The 4958-nt window shown below is 41.3% G+C and overlaps 1 long non-coding RNA gene across 2 annotated transcripts in view; it reads left to right on the forward strand.

Annotated features, from left to right (window-relative positions):
* Positions 1 to 4958, forward strand: part of LOC139803934 (uncharacterized) — a 112408-nt gene that overhangs the window by 100760 nt on the left and 6690 nt on the right. The gene's annotated exons all lie outside the window — the stretch shown is intronic.

Below are 4958 nucleotides of genomic sequence, written 5' to 3' on the forward strand. Positions count from 1 at the left end.
GTTTAACTTCACCAGCAACAGTGGATGTTATGATTAAAATATTCTGATTTTGTCTTCTAAGCATCATGACTTTTAAAAAAGGCAAGGTAATTTAAAACAAGGGTGTCTCTGAGACCCCTTGAGCTAAGGGGAGTTTTTGTTTTCATCTCAGCTGTATGGTAAACTGTCTCTTACATGAGCTGTTTGTTTTCTGCTTGACATCAAGCTCTAGGAATGAGACCTTGGGAGTCCTAACTTGAAGCTTTCCACTTCTCATGCTGATCCTCTCATGTCTGTAGAGATGTTAGGAGTCTCTCAGAGATCCCTACAAACAGCTGTGCTGGGTCCTGTGCATCCTTCTGTGTTGCCGCGGGACCATAAATCTTCCCTGTGCCCATCCCTTCCACACCCATCTTTTGTGAAAACAGATGAAGAAATCTCTCTCATGGCATCTCCCCATGCCTGCCTTTTGGGAGAGCATCTGCTGCAGCCACAAAAGCAGCACAGTCATCCCAAGCACATGGCCTGCTTTAATTTTACTCCTGTTTGGTGAAGCTGTCCTTGGACGCTCCTGCCCATCCAGGCTGCCAGTGTCATCTGTCTGCTGCCTCCCCAGCCCCTAACACCATCTGCCTGCCTCTGCTCACGTAATCCCTTCTCCTCATGCCTGTTTGGTGCTCTCCTCTGCTTCAAAGTGCTTTCTGTTCCCTGTCTTCTGAACAGAGCACCCTCTGAGCACCTGTAGTATTTCAGCTTGGAGTAGAGGTGTAGATAAAGGTAATCAGAGACTTGGCTTTTCCTCAGAAAATTATAAAACAAATACTCAATTATTTTTTTGTGGAGGGCTGCAGAAGAGGATGAAAAGAGCAGTAAGACAGCAAGAGTAATATTTTGACTCAGCAGCTCTCTCTAGCACAACCTCCCTTGACTTTCCCTATCTTGGTTAGAGGTTGGCATGGTGTGAGGAGCAATGGTAGGGGAGAGCCAGCACTAGTCCCCTTGCTGGGTACTTTTGGTCTCATGAGGCCCCATGCAGTGGTGTCCCCAGTAAGCAGGCTGGCTTCTGGGGTGAGGACACCTGCTATGCTGGCCTCCTGGCAACTCTTCAAGGCAGGAGCACCCCAGCTAATGCTGTGCCCATCTGTGCTTGGAGTTCATTGAAAAAACAGGTGATGATGGCAGCCACTCACAAACTCAAGAATGAAAAAAGGTTTCAAACGCATCACTTTGGAAGAGTCTTGGCAGGAAGCTGAGGCTTTGTATGCACTTTTTCTTCCAAAAGTCCACAGGCACAGGTAGATGTAGATTAGATAAAAGTCACTGGCATTGTACTTAGAAATCTTTTGCTAAAGCTTTTGTCCATATTTCCATTCCACTCTCTATAACCAATTGCTCTTTATATCTTTATATGATCCCGAACATCTGACTTAGCCCTCAGCAGCAGTTCAGTGGCTGGTCCCTCAATTCTCATTCCCCCAGCACACCAGGCCAGCCAAACGTTGTCAAGAAAGCTCTTGTAACTCTTAAGTCTTTCAGAGAACTGCAGCCCAGCCTTTGCATTCTGATGACTGTCCTCATGTAAGTGCCATTACTTTAGCACTGATGATACACACACAAGTGCACACACTGTAGTTTTGTGAGTTTCTTGGATCTATTACAGCCAGGAGTCCATAAATAACTGCTTCTAATGCACTCAACTATATAAAGTAATTGCTTTAAATGGATAGTGAATTGTGTGCTAATTAAACACCCAATAGGTGAGAACATTTTAATGAAAAGTAACTTAACTTAATAAGCTGGCTTTTAATAACTATTAATTGCCTGAAATGCATCAGATGCAGGACTCCTAAAATGACAAGCTCTAATTGATGTTAATGAAATATATTTGTTTGGATAAATAGCTATTTTATTGCATATTTCTCTTTATCCTGTCTTTCTCACAGCTTCCCAGCTGCAGATCCTGTTCTATTTTAGTTAGGTCTATCCTTCCATGCTTTTGAAACTCCTCTCACTTATGCTGTGAACTATTCCCAGTTACAGCATCATGAAACAGGATATGAGCAGAGGCAGGGAGCTGCTGGCTTCTCCGGAGGAAAAAGCTCTAGGATTTAACTTCAGTTGACTCTCCAGCTTTAGGTTTCATGATAATATTGGGTTCAAGGTCACCAGAAGTCTGGGGTTTTATGCAGTTAGAGTGTGAGTCAGAGAAAACTTTGGAAGCTCAGCTTCTTCCAGAGATAGAAAGCACAGTAACAGGGCAGGGTGTCTTTTCAACAGACATCCTTACAACTCACAGCTCCCAGAAGAGTCTCTAATTTGAAAAGTGCTGAAGGTGCTGGCCTAGGAAATAAATTGATTATGCAGGAAAATGGAATGTCCATTGCTAAAGAATTTCTTTTGCGATGAAGAAATCTGAAGAATGGGACCTGAAAAGTGGATGTGCTTCAGCAATGCAGCAGTGCCAATGAAACATCCTGCACAGAGCTTGAATTGGGAACAAGTATTATCAGATTTAAGGATTCGGAGACTATGGAGCTCATTTTCCTTGAAAGTATTATGAGGGAGCCATGCATCTTCACCATGATTCTCTGTTGGCTTTTGCCAGTCCTGGGCAATGACTGTTCTTGGGTTTTTTTGTGAAATTTCAGATGATCTTCTGAGTCTAAATTGAGGAGTGGACAGGGAGAGGATCAGTCGGTAGCTTTGGTGGGGTGGGCTTGGCTTAGCCATTAAAATGTCACTACATATTGTCAACCACTTTTTTCCCCACAAGATGGAACTAACCGTGCATTTTTCCTTTATTACGTCATTTGGTATTTCCTGATGAAAAATCCTATATATGTTGTAAGTTTTCAAAATTTTTGTCATTCAGGCAATTATTTAGGAATTTCTGGGGTACTCCCACATGTTGAGAATCACACTTACCCTGAGGATGAGAATATTGAATTCCAGTGCTGAACAAATATTTGACAAATATATATTTTTCTAGGATAATGCCCCAGATAGATCTTATATTAGAAAATTAATTTGCAAATAGAAAGAATCACAGAATCATATGGTATTATATTCCAAACCAGCACTCCTGTATTCAGTGAAGCATCTGGTGTCTAATTAAGGTGGGATTTCCATTAAAACTTTCTGTACTGTTGGTCATTTGTACCAATGGTTAATCACCTGTTGACTTATGTAAAAATTGTTGTTTCCTGATGGGAAGCCTGGGGAGGTTTTTTTTTTGCTTTGTTTTGTCTTGGTTTTTTGGTTTGGTTTTTATTTTTTGGGAAGGGGTAGGTTAGGGCCAATGGTTGAGCCTTTTAGCTACTTGGTTCCTATCTCTAAAAGGAGGCATCCATAACTGTTTAATTATGAAAGTTTCTAACGAGGTAAGTCCTTGGGGATTTGATCAAATTAAGATGGTTCTTATTCAGTGAAGAAGCAAATACTTTAACCACATGTACTATCCCAGTGAATTATCCAGCTTGACTTTTCAATAGTTACTACTAACTGGAAAGAAGAAATCATTACTTGTCAAAAGAGTAAGCTTGAGTGCTACTATTATAATCTGCTTATAGTCATACATCATAATTAAATTTTAATCTACATTAGAGCTTCAAAAGCCATATTGAGAATGTCTGCTTTCAGTCCAGGTTTTATTAACCGATGGAGAAACTTCTGAAGATCTCAGAATAGCAGTCAGTGAACAGAAAATCACCTTAAGGCAAGGAACACTCACCCTACTGAATTGTCAGAGAAAAGAAAACAATAAGGTCACAACTGAAGAGGCACAACCAGCTAATAGAGCTTGGGGAAAGTGGCCATGCTTTCAGCTATGCAAGACTTCTGCAGGGCTGGCAAAGAAAGCAATAAACTTCAAGTTTAGCCCAGCCTGTGAACAAATTACTCTAGTGTTCAGTTTAATTTATGGTAATCACCTACACAATTAGGCAAAAAAACAAACCAAACAAAAACAAACAAAAAGGTTAAGTCCTCAGCCAGAGAGAGCATAGGGATGCCAAGAATTGTCATGAACTGATGAGCCCTGGTCTGCCTGGAGAGAGCTCCTGGGAAAGGACAAATGGGAAAGCTGTGCCACCAAGCAAACCACTCTGCTGGCTCCCTGGGTTTTAGTGCCTGGGAGTTCCAGTTCCTAGGTATTTGATTAGTCTCCTTTGGGGAGACTGGTAGATTAGAACTCAGAGAATTAATTGGCAGACCTTTAGATAACTGTAAGCAAGGAAGTAATAAACCAATCCCCCAAAACCACAGTAGAGATTGATTAATTCAGAAACTTCTCACCACAGTCTATGAAAAGCAGTTTCCTCCTTCCTCTAAGCTGCATATTCCTACTTTAAGTTTCAGGGAAGAAACTGTAAACTTGTCTGAATTACCCACAAAACTGTCTCCCCCTCCAAAGTGGAAAAGAAAGTATCTTTTAATGCTTTATACATTATATAACACATAAGGATATATAATCTAAAGGGAAATTAGCAACTTGGCTTATTTCCTCATTTTGGAGGTGATGATTGAAAGTGAGAATGCCACTGGTGCAGTTTTTTTCTTATATAAAGCAAATTTATGTCCACAGTGCCTGTGCTCAGATCTTCAAGGCTGGTGCCCTGGAGAAGCAAACCCTACTTGCTTACAAGTGGATTCCTTTGCTTTTCATTGAATACTCTTGCAAAAGGTTCCTGGGCAGTGTGCCAAGCAGGCAAATAAAGATGGCACATAAGGAGCCTGATGAGCTCTAGTTCCAACTTTGTTCACGTGCCCTGGGTGGAACAAAGTGGAGGCCATTTGCAGAGGTCTTTTATTCAGTGCTACTCCACTTGTGGTAAGCAGGCAATGCTGCTCTTGCTCCTATTCCTTTTGCCCAGCAGCAGGATGTTGATACAAGCAGTCAGTAGATGTGTCTGCCCTACTTTTATTTACACGTCTCTGAAATATCCTTAATATGCTGAGGAAATAAAAAAAATGGTGTCCAG

This window comes from Heliangelus exortis, chromosome 17 (genome assembly GCF_036169615.1).
Source record: "Heliangelus exortis chromosome 17, bHelExo1.hap1, whole genome shotgun sequence".
NCBI lineage: Eukaryota > Metazoa > Chordata > Aves > Apodiformes > Trochilidae > Heliangelus > Heliangelus exortis.